At 43.4% G+C, this 21,586-nt stretch overlaps 1 long non-coding RNA gene across 1 annotated transcript in view; it reads left to right on the top strand.

Annotated features, from left to right (window-relative positions):
* Nucleotides 1-1,813: 1,813 nt before the first annotated feature.
* Nucleotides 1,814-21,586, top strand: part of LOC142772011 (uncharacterized) — a 39,712-nt gene continuing 19,939 nt past the window's right edge. The window contains exon 1 of the long non-coding RNA XR_012886236.1: nucleotides 1,814-2,014. This is a non-coding gene — a long non-coding RNA (uncharacterized LOC142772011). The remainder of the gene's footprint in view (nucleotides 2,015-21,586) is intronic.

The following is a 21,586-nucleotide window of genomic DNA, read 5'->3' as shown; positions in this document are numbered from 1 at the left end:
TCTTTATTATATGATCACGCTGTTACAAAACAAAGAAACTAGTGTCTGATTGTTCGGCAATACAGAAATTGTGCATTTTTTCATCTTTATGAGACAGATTTTTTTATGGTTGCGAAACAACAACTATACTCCCTACGTTTATTTTGTTTCATAATTTTCTATTGTAGACACATATAACCCTTCGTACCGTCGTCCTTCCCCTCCTCATCCTAAGTGTCTATACTAGGAACCGATGCGACAATGAAACGCCAACGGGTTCTCTCGAATTCACAGCAGCATCTGTCCCAGCCTCGTGGGTATCAGATAACAAAAAAAAAATGACGGCAGATACACAAGGTGAATGATGATGAGATTAGGCGAAGCTCCTGGAAGTAATACTGTGAAATATTCTTCGGTTCATTTGCCTGGTGGTATGCACGCTTCCTCGCCGCTTCCCATTGTCGATCATTTTCAAGATCTGCTTCGTGACGTTGACGTGCTGCCTCGGCCTCTCGTTCTCGTTTGGAAGGATCTTGCTGACGCCGACGTGCCGCTGCAGCTTCTCGTTCACGTACGGTAGGATCTTGTCTTCGCTGCCTTGTTGATGTGGCTTCTTGTTCACGTACAGCAGGGTCTTGCCGACGCTGCCTTGCTGATGTGACCTCTTGTTCCCGTACGGAAGGATTTTGCCGACGCTGACGTGCCGCTGCAGCTTTTTATCACGTACGGCGGGATCTTGAAGATGCTGCCTAGCTGTTGTGGCTTCTTTTTTCCCGTACAGCAGGATCTTGGCGGCGACGTCACGCATCTTCCCGGTGCGCTTTATCCTCGCGTGCTCTCACTTCAGGGTCCTGTCTGTGAGCGCGCGCCGCCGCTGCCCTGCGCGCCCGCCCTCGCCCTCCCTATCCATACGAACACACACCGACGGCAACGAGCATAGGAAACTACAAACCTGTATCAATATGGTTTTCATTAAAAAACCATTGCTTTAGAAAACACCTGGCGTCTTTCGTTCAGCAGCTGGCGTCTTCTTTTTGTTTTGCTTTAATAACATCTGGCGTCTTTTCGTTTTGCTTTCAGAAAATGTGTGGCATCTTTCGTTGGTTTGCTTCATCAATCATCGGCGTTTTGAACGAAATTTTTATTGTTTATTCGCGCACAGGAGAAATCTCACCAGGCACTACCTTGGAGGTAAAGAATGGCTGCTACTGGGAATGAGAGACAGCAGAAGTCAGCTTTTAAAACTTCTACTTCTACTAACGTTTCCTACTGGACCATGCCAATGGCTGCTAATGGGGAATGAGAGACAGAAGAATTCGGCTTTTAGTTAACGCGCATGCTGCGAATTTTTTTTGTTCAACAACGCACAGGAGAAATCTCCCACCGGCATCACCTTGGATGTCAAAGCGTAAGCCTGGTTACACACTACGACTACGACTACGACTGCGAGGAACAAATGGGTGCCGCTATAAGGAGCTTCGCCCTGAAAAAGCCACAGCTTAAATTCGCTGCAAAGGCGAAGCAATGAACGCGATGGTAACAAATTGCAAAGTCACGCGCAAAATGTCAAGCAGATTTAAATGTGCCTTGCGTTTGTGACGCTCAAATGACGCAAGAAACGCACTGACAGGTAAGATAAACGCGAATAAGCGCCTCAGTTGTTACTTGGCTGTGTTTTAAAAGCGTGCCCTTTTCGCAAAGGAAGGATGAGCAACAATTGCAGTGACCTTTGTAAGCCCGGTAACTACAACAAAATACGCACAAGATGTACGATCCTCTCTACTGAAATAAAAAGGGCGCGCGATCGAGGGTACACTCCCCCTATTCTCTACGCAGTCCGAAGTACGCGGGAGAAATGAGAGCCGCCGCTTGGGAGCCTTTATGTGCGTGCGTCTCCGTGTTTTATGGTGATGACAAGAGACATCTTGGTAGCTTACAATCGGCTGAAACAGCCGCCATACTTGACGGACCGCCATGTTGGTTCTGAGAGGTTGAACGTTCACATTGAAAGCGGCGTGGGTTTCAACAAAAAGAGGTTAGTTTATATATATATATATATATATATATATATATATATATATATATATATACATATATATATATATATATATATATATAAATATATATATATATATATATATATATAGAATGTTCTCTAGACTGAAGGGTTGTTTTATGAATTTAGCCGCGGTTTGGTAGAACAGAAAAGATACGCTCGTGACTCATGTTTGTAATTATTACTACTAAAACAATTCGTTTCTCCCCCCTGGTAGACCCACCGCTTTGGCGGAGTGAGGATATTTAGGGATCTTATATTTGCGAGGAGGAGAACCTCAATGTCATAGTGAACGGACTTCAATGCCCGCGCAGCATTCCTGAAGCGAATCACCTTTGCACGGCAGACACCTCAAAAGCCTTCTAGTAAAAGGCTCGAAACCGTGCTGTTTATATTATGATATATATTAGATAAAAAATCTAATCGCTTGTCTCTAGCTTGTTCAAAATAATTCCGCTCGCTTTATCCTGTCAAACTATAACCGTACTGCCAGCATATCTTCAATGAAAAGCAGCCTTTCCCTTCCCTCTTTATCATCACGCAGGAAACTTTTTCGGTTAACCATGCTACATAAAATATATTATCATTCCTTCCTGCGCAACGAACTCTTACCCCAACCACTATACATTTCCCATCGCATTGACCACTGTCACAAGGTTGGAATTAACTATTATCATACAAAATCTGCCACTCAGTCATTCTTGCCCCGTTCGTCCCGAGAATGGAACCACCTTCCCACTGAAATTGCGGGTATCACCGATAACCAACTGTTCCGTGCTGCCTTAGCCAATATTGTATATGCAGAAATCTCTGATGTTTATTCTGTGTTTGTGTGACCACATTGTTGCGATAATACTAATTTGTTTTGTCTTTCCTTTTTCTTTTTATGTACACAACGTTTTTTGTAACTATGTTACCTCATGTTATGCCTTTGTTCTGTACCACTCCCCTCTGTAATGCCTCTGGCCCTGAGGGTATAATAAATAAATAAATGAAATACACATAACAACAGGGAAGGCAGATCGAACAACCGGGTAGCTCGCGATGTTCTTTGCACACCACATAACTCCGCTAGCCTGTGTTTCTTACCCTAAAAACAGTTTTTGTTCGTAATATATTTCCTGCAACAAGTTTAGTTCCTGCGAACAAATCTGTACGATTGACTGCTTAAAAACCCTACAAGCTGTAAGCATTTCGAGAAAATAGTAGGGCACTCAATCATGCTACAACAACTCTGTCCCTATCCGCACCGCCCAAGCCTGTATATTAGGGTTGAAGGAAAGTAAAGGGAAGCAACAAGAGACAAACCAAGTTTTTTTAGGTTAGCTTTTATTAAAAACAGCATCTAAACAGAACCTGGCCTTATTTTCTTTAAACTGTCTTGCCTCATTTGCAGTAAGCTTGTGTCCTCACAGTGGCCCTACAACTAAGCAATAATGTGAAAAGTCATATATGGTGCCATACACACATACGAAGTCCATACACATTTTCTCTACATGCACTGAATAAAAACTGAATTTACGATGTCAAATCATCTGTGTGGCTGGTTATGAAACAAAAGGACGACAAAAAAAAATTGGCAAATTCCACGTACCGAGATAATCGATGAGATGCGAAGCACGAATGAGAAAGGTTGATATGTCCCTTTAAAATCAGCACGGAATTACGAGGTGGAGGTAAGTGACGCCGTACATGATTTCCGTGTCATGATTATCCTGTTTGGAGGTGTCGTTTACCTTCGTCATCTATTCACGTCACGTGATACCAAGTTTAGTATATGAGGAGCGAGCGAAACGACCATGAGCACGCAATGAGCGTTGTATGTTGTCATAATCTTACATGACACGCACGTCAGGATTATCATGTTTGCACCAGTCATGAACATTCGTCAGCCATTGACGTCACGCAACACCAAGTTTCGTATACGTGGAGCCAGCAAAACGGCTGCGAGCGCATTATGAAGGGCCTAATATACTCCAATGTAGCGTTGACGCGTGCGCGCTGTGCACAGCAATGCTACGAGAGTGAAAGGCTTGCACTCTATAGTCTGACGCCAGGTGCGACCGGCTCGACCAGCGTCAGCCGGCGTAACCCGACGGCAACCGGCGCGAATTGCGAGATGCTGCGTTTCGCGCTAATGCGTTACCCAGACAACACTACGTCTCTCTCTTTTCGTGACGAAGGGACGCCGAACGCGCAGAAACGCGCATTCGAAGCAACGCAGCGCGGCATGCGCCGGCGTGTATATGGCAGGACTGGTGCCTGGCGTGGCAACGCTGGCGTGACCGGACGAAATGAACGCCGGTGAGCACGCGCACCGCGTTACGTCGAAACGTAATGGCGCCTTGGCTTTGGCATGTAATGAGGTTCTCACATGACGCGCATCTGATAGTTATCATGTTTGCACCAGTCGCAGACCTTCGTCATTCATTACCGTCTTGTAATACCGAATTTCGCATATGATAAGCTAGCGAAATGGCCATGAGCGCATAATGAGTGTGGCATGTAGTCATGTTGGTACACGGAACGCATGTTGTAGTTGTCATGTTCGTATGCGTCAGTTCCCTATGTCGTCCATTCACGTCGCGTAATACAGAGTTTGGTACATGTGAAGCCATCGAAACGGCCGCGGGTGCATCATGAGCATAGCATGTAGTGTCAGGTTGTTACATGACACGCATAAAATGTTTATCATGTGTGTGCCAGTATCATACATTCGTGATTCATTCGCGTCACATAATACCAAATTTGGTAATAGTGAAGCTAGAAAACGACCACTACCGCATCATGAGCGTGGCATGTAGTCAGGTTTTTACATAATACGCGTCTCATGATTATCATGTTTGCTCCAGTCACATAGTCGCATACCTTCGTCATCCATTCACGTAATATGATACCAAATTTGGTATATGTGAGGCTAGCGAAACGACCACAAGCGAATCATGAGCTTGACATTTAGTCATGTAGTTACATATTATGCATGTTATGATTATCAAGTTAGGGTCTGTCGCCTATGTTCGCCATGCAATCATGTCACACCATAGCAGTTATGCAACATGCCATGTGAACGAAACCACTGCAAGAGCTGCAGTACCATGAAATGTAAATCATGATATTCATGACACACATATCATGGTTTTCATATTATGACTAGTCGAGTTTGTTTTTAATAATGTCAAGTTATGCCATAGCAAGTTTGGTATCGATACCATTATCGAAATGGCCAGGTGAGGCAAAGGTCGTTGGCTGCTAGATAGATAGATAGATAGATAGATAGATAGATAGATAGATAGATAGATAGATAGATAGATAGATAGATAGATAGATAGATAGATAGATAGATAGATACGCACAAAGTCGCCGAAGTTCGCTAAGAAATGCTTCGCATTTAAAATTATGATGCAGCACATAGAGCATATTTGAGCTATGGGCCAACAACTGACTTGCTTAGTGCACATATACTTCACCGTTCAGGACCAACAGACCGACAAAAGTACAGACAGACACAAACAGTAAATCTGTCGCATTCTATTTTATCAAAGTGAAATTCTTTTCGCAATTATTGAGAGAGTTTAGGTCTCGTTGCACGTGTCATTTAAGGGAAGAAGGAATACCCCATGGGAAGCCACACAAAATTTTGTTGTGTTGCAACTGTCCAAGACTACAATAGTCTACAAGGAACGCGTTCGTCGGCTCACCTGCCTACTTCTAGAAATCTTTTCCTCAGCGACCAAGGTGAAATGGCAGGAACGCCAACACCTTCCAGCAACGAAAGACGTGAACGTGAGCGTCTGTAGGTGGTTTACGTGCCTTGCGTTTTCCGCGACAAATATGGCGTTGGCTTCGGGAACCGATAAAGCTCAGATAGTGAATCCATGCAGGACCACACATTCGACTAGTCATATCATTCGATTGGTGAGCTGCGCTTCGACTACGAGGATAAACAGGCATAGTCAACCAGCTTCCGCTCGCATAGCCTGGCGTAGCACAACGAAGCATGATTCAATGTTATAGTGTGCACGTTGTCATGTTTGCGTTGCTCAAACTGCTTTTCGTCGCATGGCTAAGTCAGTCATTTCACGAAATGTGCGGTGATATACTCAGCCTACTCTCAATACAACGCGTACTCACCTCACAAAAACGAAGAGAAGTAGTAGGCTCCAAGCAGTCTCACTTCACTTGTGTAATCAAACGTTTCTGTTGGAGCAAGTCAGGAAGCTAGAAATTCGCCAGATGGTTTTGCATTGCGGCACGAAGAATTCTGGCATATACACTTCAAAATTCATGTAAGCGCGAGGATGGTGTCGTAGAGGAAGCCACGTCTACGGTGTAGTCAAACACAGCTTACACACCCGCTTCAACGTGCAGCTGGTGCAGTGCGGCGGAGCAGGAACGCCTGGTCGCAAGAACAAACACGGCGCTTGTTGCCAGAGAAACCGGGACTGGCAACAGTGTGTTTTAGCGGGCAGCGGCAAGTGGTGGGTCACAGGATGACACCACCCTAAGGGCCCTTACACGCGCTAGCCACACACCCTCTCCGCACGTGGCGGGACCCTTGCCGCTCGCAAACGGAAAGCGAAATGGTGGCCCGGGGCCAAAATACAACACAAGTGCTAGCCGCATGAGCGGCTCTGATGCGCACTCTGGTTGGACGATGCGACGCTGTTGAAGCTGGTAACCATTTGGCAGAGCTTCAGTTTTCGAGGTCGGCAACCATCACCAACAGCAGACGACGCTGACAAGTTCTTTAATGCGTTGGTTCAAGCCGCCGCGTTTAGTACGAAATTGAGGCTGTTGTATTTTCACAACGCGCTTTTCAGCCACAAGTGTTGCGTCACCATAGTCATCGGTGTTCGAGGCTAATTACGCACTCCCTTTTTGTTGTTGTCGTCGTCGTTACCGCACACAGGTCGTATCGCTCGAGTTGCATTTGGCGCGACGGCGATCTTTTAATAGCAATTCTCATAAGCGCGAAAATGCACGCGACTGCGACGAGCTATGCTATGAGCGACGAAACAGGGCGTTCGCGCGACGTGTCGCGTGCTCGTTTTTGCACGATTGCTCGGTTCTACAGATTTGGAAACCGTCGCTCATCGCCCGGAAGTGCTGGGCTCAAGCAGCCAATAGCGAAAAACCGGAAAAGACAAAGACTACATCGGTGCACGTGACCATGCCCGAGTCACGTATGCGCAACATGAAATAACGCAATGTTTACGCTCGTGCATATAAAAAAAGTGCTGCCAGGCACTCATAAACACTTTCCGTTCCATTACACAACAATACATCTTATTTTAAAATTGCATACCGCTCACTACGTGTTTTTTTTTTTTTTGGTGCGAGTTGACGGCCTCATGCCAGCAACAGTGGAGTACGCTCGCCGAAGTCGTCGCGTGAATGAGGTTTGCCTGCGCTTGCGACTGATCGCGCGAAGACGATCTACGTCGCGTCGCTCGTCGCTGTCGCGTGCATTTTAGCGCTTATGAGGTTTGGCCCTTACAGCTAGCAGGAATGCGGGCGCCAACACGTGCACACGCTTTGTATTACAATGAAGAAAAGGCCTACAGTGGCAGCAGCATTGCATGCTGCGATACCGCGATGCTATCTACAAATAGCTAAAGGAATTGACTGGTCAGTAATGTTTATGATTTGGCGCTGCTGTATATCATTGTGCGCGGCTTGCTGACGCGCTCTTTACTTTGCTCTATACAAGTTACCGTTTGCTCTTTGACATGCCACAATAAGCTCGACAAGTATTGAAGTAATTGAAGTTTCAGCCTAGAAGAAAAAGTTTAGCATTTGTGATATATTCATTAAAGCTGCAATTAAATGTATGTGCATATCAAGTAGTCACGCATCATATGAGAGGCGCTATAGCATTTTTAAAGAATTTTAATATGAAGCGTAATGTGTGTTTAAATACTATTCGAGACACCTTGTTGCTGTCAAAAACACATGTCTGCATTTTTCGTTGGTGTACGTAAAAAATGACACTACAAACATCGCTGTTATTTTAACTCTTCTGAAGGTTTTACAATTTGTTTGGTACAACCAATTCAATTCTATATTCCTGTTGCTCACCTCATCATCTTTTCCCATTGGCAGTATTGTTCATTACATACCCCGACACAGCCTCAATGTTACACGGACTAACATGATGTCATAACCAGACTTCAATTTCAGAATATTAGGTTTCTACACCCACTTGAATGTTCTGTGGATGATGTGTGAGAAATGTTTGGTGCTTCAGCTTGCTTTTCCCCCATTTGAGTAAATGTTAGCAAGAAATCTTCTGTTTGGCTATGTAAGTTTACAGTTGCCCATTGAAAGGCACGTTTGAATAAAATGCATTTTTATTATTGGACGCCAATGAAACCACGAATCTTGTTCACTGACGCATATTTCTGTTCACTCTAAGGTAAACCTTCTTTCTTGTTACTCAATATCTCAGTTTTTTCTGGGGAGCCTGAATTCTTCCATTTCCTATTCTGCTAGCTGGCGCAGAAACCCAAATGCAGTAAAACATGGGCAGCATCTAAGGCGTTCCCTTTATGATCAATTGAGCTGTGCACAACGCCTCCTTCAAAGACACATTTTCAGCTATCAGTAATTTTTGGGCCTAATTGTATCAGTAAATTCAAATCATTTGTCACTTCTGCAATTCATGAATTTTAAGGCTTTTGCAAAGAAACCTTGCTGAAAATGTAAATGTGTTGAACTGCGTAAGGCTTCAGAAGAGACAAGAACACTTCTGTTTGCTTTAACTCTGGCAACATAAACAAGAACAGCCACAACGTAGTGTAATACGCTGTGCAAGAGCATTCTAATGGCACAAGGTATGGCCGTGGCTTTAACTAGCTGTCCTCGGGACAACTTGTGATACAATTTGTGATGTCTTCTTTTTTGGCTGCCAAGTTAACCAGTATTGACTATTTTGCCAAATCTGCCACATTATCCTAAATTCTGACTGGTGTGAAAGTGCTTGAGCTTCAGCACTTTATTTTTGGTACGCATGTCTTTCTATTCTAATTGTGCATGTAATAAGTGCCTTCACACTATGCGTACACATGGTCTTGGCCACGATTGACAACACTGAAGTGAGCACCAGAATATGTGTGGGCTGCCACAGGGGTGTAGGCTGATTTTTTTTGTGGGCGTGGAATTGTAGGAGGAGCACCACCATGATCTTGAGTGGGGACCAGTTCGTCGATGTGATCGAGCGTCATTTTGCACTCTGCATACTACGGGGGGAAAATATTTAAAAAAGGAAGGAGAGTGTGAGCCGGGTGTGCCAACCCCTGGCTTTGCCTTTGGGCTGCATCAACGTTGTATGCCTTGCCCTACTAGGCATAAGATATGTATGCACAGCCTTTTTCCACTGACTACAGGGTGAACATGATGTGACGTGTGGAGTTGAGATGGGGCATTGGCATGCTAATGTTGTTGTTGCATTATCCTAAAATCGAATATCAGTCATGCTGTACTAGCCCATCGAGCCGTTTCGTTCTGTCACCTGTGGTAATAATGCAAATGTAGTGGTTAGATCACTAATTCTTTTCTGCTGATAACATGAAGTGTTTTCCGCTGATAACATGAGTCTCTTTCATATTGCTCGTGTAATACTGAAGCATCATCAGTAAATTGCAAGCCATTCTTGAGTCAGTCTGATGAGACATTTTGTCTGTCTGTGACAGTCTGTTGCCATAGAGCAGAACAGGAATGGCTCAACACACTCATGAAAACCCCAAGAAGTTGATTACTTGCAGTGTTATTACTTTTGTAATATGTGAAATTCTCTATCTGTAGCTGTTGTTTCACTAGAAAATTTTTTGCAGAAAATTCACGTAACTGAAAAAAAGTCTGTTTTGATTTGCAGTAAATTTATATCTTGCTCTCTTCCCTTTTCTTGAACCAGACTATCGCAGCATCCTTATACAAATTCAATGTTGATTTTATATATCACTTTGTAATCTCACCACTGTGAGAACAAATAGCCGTAGATACAAATCCACCTGTGGTATTTTTTCTTCTCACAGTGGTGATGCACAGTGCCAAATTTCATTTATGCATTTATTGAGTATAAAGCGCAGAGGAGGCACTAAAATCTACAGAACGAGGTCCTGGTGGCTGACCATCTGCCACTACATTCTATTTTAAAAATGTATAGCATCGTGATGAAGTGTCAAAAGGTCAGCCCTTGCTAAAAATATATAAAACGAATTGGCATGCGCACCTTCCAAGTATCTGTCTTTTATTCAAAACTAAACCAAGGAAACACACTGAATAAAATTTAAAATGGGTTCAGTGGTGTCATAGAAAAAGTTTACTTTCTAGCCCACGTGCATTTCTTCTAGCAAGCTGCTTAAATGAAAAATGAGATGAAAGCTTGCAACAAATTGCATAGGATAGAACATTGAGCCACATGTGCTATTGTACTAATTCTATACTGCTGCAAGGTATGAGCTATCAATTCATTAATTTTGCCTGAATAACTTTTGCATCTTCTAATGAAATACGATAACGGTTGAATTACACAAGGTAGTTTATTAGCAGCTTGCACAGGATATAGCATAAGGTACACCGGAAAACATGTCACGTTGTTCTTGGGTTGTAGTACAGACTCACACTTCTTGGGCACCCCTTTAAAACAGTGAAGAATACGTTGCATGCAAATGTGATACTGTGAGCATGTTTTACAGTAAGCTATTTATATAAACAAGTATAATAGAAGCAGCCCTATCAGCACTATGAAAACAATTTAAGACTCTGTGTTGTTATAAAGCCACAGCAGCCCAGCTATTGTGCTGAAGGTCAATTGATCATGCATTCACATACTCGAAGCAAATCCACACATCACAAGTAATGCTTCATTCCTTCCCATATTGCTATGCTACAGACCACAAACAAGCTGAACGATATGTTTGAAACACCTTAAAATCATTCAGTTTGAATGTGCGAGATCATGTACACTCACAATTTTATGTACATAGTGATTATATTTTCCCCCTCCCCACTCCTGATTTCCTCAAAATAAAATCTGAGCTAAGTCCAAACACGAGCGTTTAAGCACTAAGCCTGACAAATCATGGGAATTGTAACTTATTGCACTGAAAGCAATCTTAAGTGGGTCGTCGAGGATGGCACTGTGCACGTCATGCTTGTACTAGTCGGCATGCATGTTGTAAGATGCCTTCTTCGCAACATATTTGCTCGTTCATTATTTGCAGTAACACCATGGTGTCTCATCAAACCCCAATAAAAAAAAGCTGTTCCCAAAGAGTAATTTTAGTAAGAATCAATCCAAATAAGTTTTCTCGAAACCCGCCCGAACCCAAGCCAAAAAATATATGTTGCCAATTTAGAGCAAAACGTTCAAATGTAGGAAATCATACCGAGCCAGTGGTACTACAACTGAACACATAACTGAAATTATGTTTTTGGAAGTGTTTCTGCAACCACATTGCCAATTACTATGCGAGTTATTGGTTTAAAACAACTAAGTGGTTCAATGCAAGTGTAAACAGCTTATGTTGCCACTTACATGGTGAGTTCAACTTTAACAATGCTCTAGCAGTGTAATTTTTGCATGGAAAACTGGATTCCAGAAAACTGCTGAGGGGATTACCAATGGCAAAGAGTTGCCTTGCATTCAGTAAGTACACCTCTAGGGGCAATGCCAGCAGTGTGGGAGAGGTTGTGGGGGGCTGGAGCCTGCTTAAAATTTCCATCTGCTCCCCCCCCCTGCTACCACAAAAGCAAACATAGTGAAACACACACAGAAGTTCTCAGCGTCCTTGTCTCCTGAAGGAACTCGCGTATCACGGGTGACCCCCCGTAGTGAAGAATTCCTCGCGCCAACCCTGTATGCCTTTGTTTTCTGCTACCTGTAATTTTGTTGTCGCATTGGTAGAGCGACCGCGCTGGAAAGGCGTTATTCTCTGGTTTGATCCCCGGACCAGGATAAATTTTCTGGCAACTAGCTTTTCCTTGTGAGAAATCCGTACAGATTTTCTTGTGGCCTTGTGCCACAAACGAGTGGTTGTCTAGTTTTCCTTTCTGAACCATTCTGCCCCATCGCAGGTTTCCGAAGAACTGATTTGCATTACTTTGTTGTGTCATGTTACACAAAGCAATTTATTATTTCAAAAACATTACCAAGCTTGTGTTCCTTCAGAATCATGCATTATGTCGTACCCTCCAAAGGGACCATGCTGCTTTTCTTTCATGTTTTTCAGTAAAAGTGACAAAATCAAAGCATTTCAAACTAAATAAGTTCTGCCAATACTCGTGGCATATTCAAGTGCGAGTATTCATTGGCCCAAAATAAAGAATCTCTTTTGCATGCTAGGGGTGTGGATATTATTATGATGATAACAATAGAAGCGTCTTTCATGCTTTCTGAGGGGCAAAAAAAGATGTGCATTCGTGCGAAACGGTTTGCTTTTGTGTGCACCCAACGCAAGTAGTGTTTACCAACAACCTACGCAAAGTGATATCTTACATTGCATTTCTGCATTAGGAGAAAACTATTTACCTTCTTATGGGTGCTCGTATGCTAGTCATAATATTAATATCTTTTGAAGTCACTGTAGTGCTCAGGTTCTAGTGTTACGGCCCATGTGCTTACTGTAACTCCTAATGATTCCTTCAAAAAACTGTGCTGGTGGCTACGTATGCTTTGGTAGCACATTATGTAGGCTGAAATTTCACTGGAAGGAGAAAGCCAACATGCTGTGCGAATAAAATATTACAAGGTATGCCAGTAGTTGTCATCTGCTTTCGTTTTTAATTTTTATGTTTGCCAGCACTTGTTTGCTAGTGCCAACCTTGCAAATTTTTTTATATACCTCAGGATTATGCAAGAAAGATGTTGCCACGTGAAACTCAGCTTCTAAACTATTCTTGCAGGTCATCGTTGAGTCAGTGTGCACTCAAAGAACAGTGCATCATAGATGCATCCACTTGTTTGAGACAAACTGAGTGTGAACTTTGTTTCGTACAAGCACATGCATCGATGTTGCACTGTACTTTTTTTTATTAACTTCAGTGTGACTGACTTAATGCTGCCACAATGTCACATGTGGTGTACGCTGCTGTTGCCCGCAGAAAATAGACTTTTTTGTGTTATTGCTTTCCAATATATCCTGCGCTCATAATTTTTATCACTCCTAATAATCGCTGCTAAAAATTTCACTCAGTGAACGCCTGAAACAATTGTAATGAAATTCGGTTGACTTTCATTTCTGGAATGTGTCTGTCTAAACTGAGCATTTCTTTAGACTGGCACAATACAATGACGTGAGCATGTCTTCACCAGTAAGACAATGAAGATGGTATGTGCCCATAGGGTATCCCTTCTGAGGCATTAGTATGTCAATGCAAATGCCCCTGGAGAAAGAGGATGCATCCTGACAATGCAAGGGGACAAGAGGACAGTTAGGTTGTCATGAAATTAGATGCTTTTGACATGCAGTGCACATTTACGACATCTTCCATCAACTGACAGTTTCCAAGACCTGGTAGGCTGGAGACATGTCTCGTTGAAGTGGTGGGGAATGCAGTATCTGGTGAGGAGTTTAAAAAGCAGGCCAGTGGTTCATCAGCCAGACTAAAAGCCTGTCCAGTGTGTGCAGGGAACTTTGCTGTCACGACGAAGGATCATTTCTAGTTGGTAATGAGCCGGCCAAGTTACTGCCTTCCTTAGTGTAATAAGAGGCCACAGACAGCACTGTGCACTCTGAACAATCAAGGCTGTTAGCCAGGAATGTTTAAAGTGTACAATCAATCCCTATTCGAAGACTATTACGCGAGCCACAACTAAGAACTGCAGTATTTCCATGTCTCAGAATACACTTTCGAGAAGAACGTGGTATCGCGCAAGCTTAGCTCACTCTTTTTGCTGTTCTTTAAGCAGCGATCACTCCCACCTGGAGAAGCTGTTTAAATGAAGCAGTGCCTAGCTCCAGCTGTAACATATTTTCCTAAGTAATTCTGTAATCGGCTGCGGAGATAAAAGCCCACGAAGAATCACGCAACACCCTTCCAATCCGTTCATATCCAACATCTTGAACCGTGCTGAATTGCAAATACACCATGTGTACGAACAGTATATTTCCCGGCTTCCTGTGTCGACACATTGGCACTGAACAAAAACTACCCACCATGGCTGCTTCAGCTACTAACTATTGAAACGTCAATAGAAGGACAACGCACTGAAGGTGACTAGAACAGGAACGGCATGAGCTAGATCCTGGGCGGCCATTCGCGCTGAATAAAATACTAGGTTCATGGCCATCCAAAACAAATGACAAAGCAATGAAGGTGCTGCAACAGTTCTTCGAAGAATTGAAGATTTGTGACGATTACTGAGCAGACAAAAATTAAAAGTGAGCGCGGCGTCTACGTGTTTGTTCTGCCCATAGGAGAACTTTTGGTCTCATCCATGTAGGACTGTAGATATGTATATATGCTATGGTTTTTTATAATTTTATTTGTACCAATCAAGTGGAAAGGAGTAGCCGTCGCTAAGTAACGGTGACAAAAACTCCGTTTATTTTCTATTTCAATAAAAAAAGAATACATTTGGATTGCGACGAAGGAGGGGCTATAAACTGAGAGAAATTGAATGTGTACATTTCGCCTTATGGGCGATTGTTGTAGCATGCAACAGGCAACGAGGTAGAGAAGAATGCACAATCTTTATTTGCACTGTTTATGCCACTAGGCCCATGGGATGTTAGGCAAGTCAACAGTCGCACGGAAACTTTCATATCTCGTGCAACAGTACAAGTATGTTGATAGGCAAGCTTCAAGAATAAAAAAAATTCTGTTTAGTGGAAAAAAGGTAGAACCCTAAAATTGGTCTGGACCAGGTGTCGACCCAGAGCCCATTCCGGTACAGCCAAGTCACAACCTTGCCCTATCGTGCGCAAGGCAGATACCCAGACCCAGTGTCCCAAGCTCGACAAGTGCAAGCCTCTGCTTCAACCTCAATCTATGTGTATTATTGTTGCTGAAGCTTGGGTTCGACTAGCGTTAACAAATAAGACCCACAAATAACATATGTTTATTAACAAAACACATCACTTCAAAAAAAGAATAGTACTCCGGCACAACTGTCAATGAGTTGCCACACTAAAATAAGTGGGTTACTAGTTTCACAGTTACGGTAATTAGAAACAGTCGATGTGAGTGAAATAACAATTTAGAAGAGGCTGAAAAGGACGAGCTACCAACACAGGCAAGCAAAGGATTCACCAGTCATTAGAAATGGTCAGTGGATGTCCCCTTTCAAAGAAAACAGTAACATGGGTCAAAGACAATAATTAGGAGAATTTATGACAGGTCATATGAGTTTCTGTTGGAAGACAGCAGCCTGAACAGGAATTGAGTACTCAACACGGCAAGCGCTTCTTGAGACAAACACACCGAAGTCAGTGAGTCAGTGACAGATCAACCAAAGCAGACTAAAATATTTCTGCCGGACCTCGAAGAACCATACAGCCTCCAAAGAGGTTCCAGGATTTCACAGTTGGTTCAAGGATTGACTTCAGAAAGGGATGAATGTAACAAAAAAGATCCACAAATTCAGGGAGCGTACCGACTCTTTCGCGAGTGGCGCGGGGGGCAACCCTAACCACACACACACACACACACACACACACACACACACACACACACACACACACACACACACACACACACACACACACACGCACACACACACATACACACGCACGCACACACACATACGCACACACACGCACACACACACACACATATTCATCGTGTGGCGACCACTTATAAACGACCACTAAAAAAGTAAGAGAAAAGACTATTTCCAATACGGCAGCATAATGTTTTCCATTGGTTCTCCGGCATTTAAATTTGTCTGTGTGCCATGAAATTGCCTGCTTCTTACATCAGGAATCTGTGAAATTTTGCGGTGTTCATTAGAGGGCATGCTTATTAAACAGGGCATTCACGCACTGAACGATACCTAAAACATGTTGGGGTAGTCGAAGAGAATATTCTTTTAAATAATATACAAGTAAAGTAGCCGCCTATCACAATATCAACGGTTAATTATTGCAGCTTCCAAGATGAAATAACATGAGCGTAATAAAATATTTTCACTTGCAGCATCAAAGCGTTTAGTAGTTTGTGCGTGCACACATCTCTGTGAGCTCGTCCTTGCTGAGAGAGAGGAAGAGAGAGAAATAAACAGTGCTACACGTGTGTGCTTCTTTACTGTCCAAGTTGTATTTTAAGCTTCAAAAGACCATTCGAGTTGAATGAAAACCTACTAGCCTGACTCTCAATTAAGCCTCCATAGTGCTAAAAACCATACTCTTTCACCTTCTCCTTGGTCCGGTTGCTCAAGTTGAAGGACAAGCCTAAAAGCTGAGATTCCCATTGTGCTCGAGTCCACTGCTTTGTTCGTCGCCACTTGGCAAGCTACCACCAGTGCTCCGAATAACCATACGCAAGGCTGATCAGGTATATCGGAGACTAAAGTGGAGACCCCTTTTTGGCGCTTCCAGGCAACACTAGAACATTAAAAAAGATTGGTAATATAAATCAGCTCACAGCAGCTTCAACAAAGCAGCATTGATATATACTTTTGATCAAAGAAAATAATTTTCCTGAAGCTGCAGATTGTTTGACCAGTCCATAAAAAGTTTGCTCGTTTGCATCCGTAACTGCATCAGCCAGTCGCAGCAGAACGAAAGCGCAGACAAGTTATACAATGTTATTGGGCCCCTGTTCAGCGCTCGCCTGCTCTGCATTGCTACAGCACAAGGCACCAAAGTGCCGCTTAGGCCGCTCGCACCGCGAGAGTCTACAAGTAAAATCGTCACAACTACAATGTTGGAGAAATTTCACTATAATGTAATATTCACTCGTATTACCATAATTCAGGGAATACTGTGGTGAAGGAAAACTTCGCCTCAATTGATGCTTTTCCCTGACGTGCAGCCAATAGTCACCACTGTCGAAAGTGGGGGGGCTCGCACCCCCCTTGCCCTCCACGGCTGGTGCACCTATGCACAGATGATACAAAACATTGTTTGCAGCATCCTACACAAGGCACAGGCTTCTTTGGAATTCTCCACTTCTTCTCTGAGAACCCACTGTGTTCAGGGTAGTTGGTATTGATCCATAACATGTCTAAGCACTAAATACACGTATGTAAGACAAGCCAACCGCTTGTCCTGTGTCTTTCTCTAGTGTCCCGTACGTGCATTTAGCGCTTACAAAAGTTACAGATCCCTCTTCTTTGTTCATTTACACCTCCTCCTCCCTTTTGGAGCTCATGAAGTATCAAGTGACTGCCCCTCCGACTCAGCACATAGGCCGCTCCCCCACCTGAATCTCCATTAGGCATTCCTGCCTCATTGTAGCCCTACCTATTCTTGTACTTCAACGCTTATCAACTCGGCGAACTTTCATTGAAGAGACCCTGAAACGGTTGTTTGAAATTCTGTCAGCGCTTAGGGTAGAGCATCATAAAACCATTCGCACCATAACGTGAGTGACACGCACTATACCAAGGCCTCTACAGACAATTATATAATGCCCTCCTTCTCACCTATGTCTGACTGCCACAACTCACGAGGCACGCTGCCGAACGCAGAGCTCTCATGAGTGCGCTCGTTTTTTTTTTTGAAATTTTACCAGTCTAGACCTCCGAGATGGCGCATCGACAGGTTGCGTGCAGTCTCGGAGGCCATCACGCAGTGTGCCTGGCAGCACGTACGTCGTCTGGAAACAGAAACAAAGACCACGAAGTAAGTGGTTGATAACTGCTCTCATGGGTGCGGCCACCCTACCAGTTGATCTTACTTCTGCACAATCTACAGCCTATGACAGCCAGTCAGATAAGCAGCCATGTTGATCCGGCTGCTGACGTGCTCTGGGAGGAGCATGTTGCTCTATGAATGGGCAGTTTAAAAGGCATTTGACCAAGTTGCAACGATCTGCACCAATTTCCAGCAACTGGCAGCTTTCAAGCGTAGTAATAAATTTCACAGTTTACGCAGAGTGTTCAAATCGGTCGCTAAATAACCGTTGAGACTTAATCTACCAGCCAAATGTGTTTGTACGAAATCATCAAAACTGTTTCAGGCTCCTTTTAACAAAAGCCCAGTCTTTTATCAGCCACTAATATAATACATAGCAAGACAAACCATTACAAATTGCCCAGCTGTAATTCCTCGTGATCAACTACCACCACATTATAAAAATTCACAGCTACACAGGAGCATAATTTGCTTAGCAGACACATAGTAGGTACTTTGCGGTCGCAATCGCAATTGGCACCCTGGGAAAGTTTACAACGGCCAATTTTCTACAATGTGCACAAATTTGTCATTCTTCATGACATGGTTCACGTGTTCATAAAGAAATGAAGAATGGCAAGCCAATGCGAATATAGTAAAATGGGTGCTGCTAATGCTATCACTCTGCACTCGATTATTATCAATGTTCTTGGCAGCAAGGCTATGAATGGCTTGCACTGCTGGCCCTAAAACACCTATGTAGCAGTACCGACACAGTGGGATGCAAACTCTGCTGTTACGTCAGTGCTATCACTACATTACGAGCTGGTTCCTTTGTTATTCATGCACACAGAGACACAATAACATTCAAGCGACGTCGTCTCGCCAAAACAGGTTAATCTCTACGTGATTAGACTGCCTCGAAGTTACCTAAGCCGCGATGTTGGAATCATGTCTCACATTTTTTTAATCATGTCTTACATTCATGATGCATGCTACAAAATATACAATAAAACGTCGATAAGTTCCTGAAAAAAAAGTGAGCACAATAAATGCAGGATCTGAGAATACTTATGATCTAAATTGGTTTAATTGATTTTCACGATTGCGAGTGTAGCTGCCGGGAAATCATTGCCCTGTCGCAGATGTCTAGTGGCTCAGGTACTCGGCTGCTGACCCGCAGGTCAGGGGATCGAATCTGGGCTGCGGCAGCTGCATTTTCGGTGGAGGTGAAAACGCTGCAGGCCCGTGTGCTCAGATTACGTGCACGTTAAAGAACCACAGGTGGTCAAACTTTCCAGATCCCTCGACTACAGCGTTTTTCATATTCATATCATGGTTTTGGGATGTTAAACCACACAGATCAATCAGCGGCGAAATCGTATTAAGCGGGAATGTATCAGTGAGGTTCTACTGTATAGGTCCACACAACTCCACGAGCTTACATATTGAACGGAAAATTATGGTCGTCAACTGTCTCTAGTTTCAAATTTTGAACTAAGGGACTGAATGCGTCCAGACTGAGTTTAATTGGTAGCTGACGCACTAGGTAAATTGACTGATGTCAGTGCAACCATGAGAGTAATAAGTATGTCTGTACTGCGACTCTAAAAACACATACCTAATCTACAGAAAGCTCCTACTGGGTATGCACCGCAGAAATGGGGCAAACATTACCACTCACTACTGGTGCATAAAAATTACACAGAAACTGGTGAATGAAAAAATTAAAGAGCAAAGGGATAAATGCATACATAAATACATAACTGACATGTTGCACTTCTAGGCCACATAAAATGAGGTGGAACTGCTTTAAAAAGCATATGCTAAAGTTTTTAAAATCCTAATACATGTATAAATATAGAAAGTAGGCAATCAAGATCCTTGTGCGACACAGCTTGGCTGGTCACCCACCTTCACCGAGTGGAATAGCTCCAGATTTTTACAGAAACCTCTCAGCACCTCCACCGCAAGAACATGCACATATAGCTGGATTTATTCAATATAGCCTGCTTGGAAGATTATACTGATTTCATTCAACCAAAAATCCTCAACAACTGCCACCGACAGTTGATAAGTGTAGAGGATTGCCAACAAGTTACTCCAGTACTTCGTACTAATTGAGATATATATATTATCGACAAGAATGACGAATTATCATCGCACTCTGGTAATTGATTGATAAAATGTTTTAGCTGATTGAGAGAAGGCATCCTTCTTAGGAGACAAGGTGTACGTTTTTCAGTTTCTGTGCACTATTGCGAAGGAACAGACATCCAACACCAAGCTAACAATATTATTCATTTTTGTTGTTTGAACTTTTATTGACCTGATATGTGCTTGAAATATTTTTCTACACACTTGACGATGACAGATGCATGTTTAACAAGACCGACATGGGCATTTCTGCAGAATATTGAAAATATTGTTAAACTATTCTTCAAGTGTTTGATGAAAACAGATAACCATTGCATATTATATCAGTTGTCATGGTGTTCAAGTAATGTAGCATGACTGCCTGCAATATTGACAAAACTATTGGTGCTGTATTAGCAGCTACTGTCGAACATCTGACAATTTATTGCGATATTTACACTTGCTTTAAACTTGGTCTACAATACCTTACTTCACGCATTCATAGACAATTGAACATTATGCGTACCTTAAATACTGCGGAGGGGGGGGCTACATGCACAAAAATGTCTTGTATGCAAGCTCCTCTTCAGGGCACATGCACGCAACTACACGAATCGGAAACTGAGCTGTACACTCCTAAATATTTCACGGTTTACATTTCATGAACACACTTCACAACACTGGACAGAATTGCTCAAATGTGACACGGCCCACACAACGTCACCAAAGCGCTACACACAACAGCACTCGTACGGCGTTGAGCATAACAAATGACAACAATGACGGGCAATAAAACTTGCCCTTCCTTATCATAGCAGAAGCTAGCGCTCGCAAGCGTTCAAAATTTGTGCATGCTATTTGCTGCGACGAACGGCACCCACAGAACACACCCGACGCTAACACTTGTTGCGATGATTACAAACATTTCACTTCGGCTCGCACTAAACGCATATTCTGCTTTAGAAAGCTGGATGATTACATCACAAAATCTTCGAAGCACTTTGCGACTACACTTCAAAGATGGACGCTACAACCCAGGAAACACACGAAAAGACGACACTCGCATTCGCAAACACAATTTCTACACTGTGCTCGTTTCTTCAATTCCGCTGTTGATCGCACGTGCTGACGGGGCAGTGAACGTGCTGACGGGGCAGTGAGCACTGGCTGGCTACCGACATCTCCCCTGGAGTCTCACAGCGCTTACGATGGTCACAACAATAAAATCAGCCACGGAGGAAGGAAAAAGGTAAGGAGAGGGCATGCCCAGCCGGCGCAGGGCGTAAAAAATGTGGCGGAAATGACATCATGGCGGCCATATTCACTAGGCACAATGGCGGCGTTGCTATGGTTACGTGTTGCGCAGTGAAGCTGGTCTAGCAGTGAGCGGCCGCAGCTGGCGGTGGAATGTGTGCCTCCCCAGGTCTCGTGCTGAGCCGTGGCGGACAATATCTGTGCTCTGCGCCGCGTTATGGGTTACGTAGTGTTCTCCTGGCTGTTACATTACTCTTAGCAACGTTTCCAAATCCCTTTGTCGATCACGAGGTTGCAACAGTGCGCAGAACAAGTGCATATCCATGTGTCGTGCGGCGGATGACGCGGATGAAGCAGTTTGTGTTCAGCAAAATGGCGTTGG

The sequence above is a fragment of the Rhipicephalus microplus genome, chromosome 9, assembly GCF_043290135.1.
Source record: "Rhipicephalus microplus isolate Deutch F79 chromosome 9, USDA_Rmic, whole genome shotgun sequence".
Lineage (NCBI taxonomy): Eukaryota > Metazoa > Arthropoda > Arachnida > Ixodida > Ixodidae > Rhipicephalus > Rhipicephalus microplus.
The sequence above is the reverse complement of the archived record's forward strand: the minus strand, read 5'-3'. Positions and strand labels throughout refer to the sequence as shown.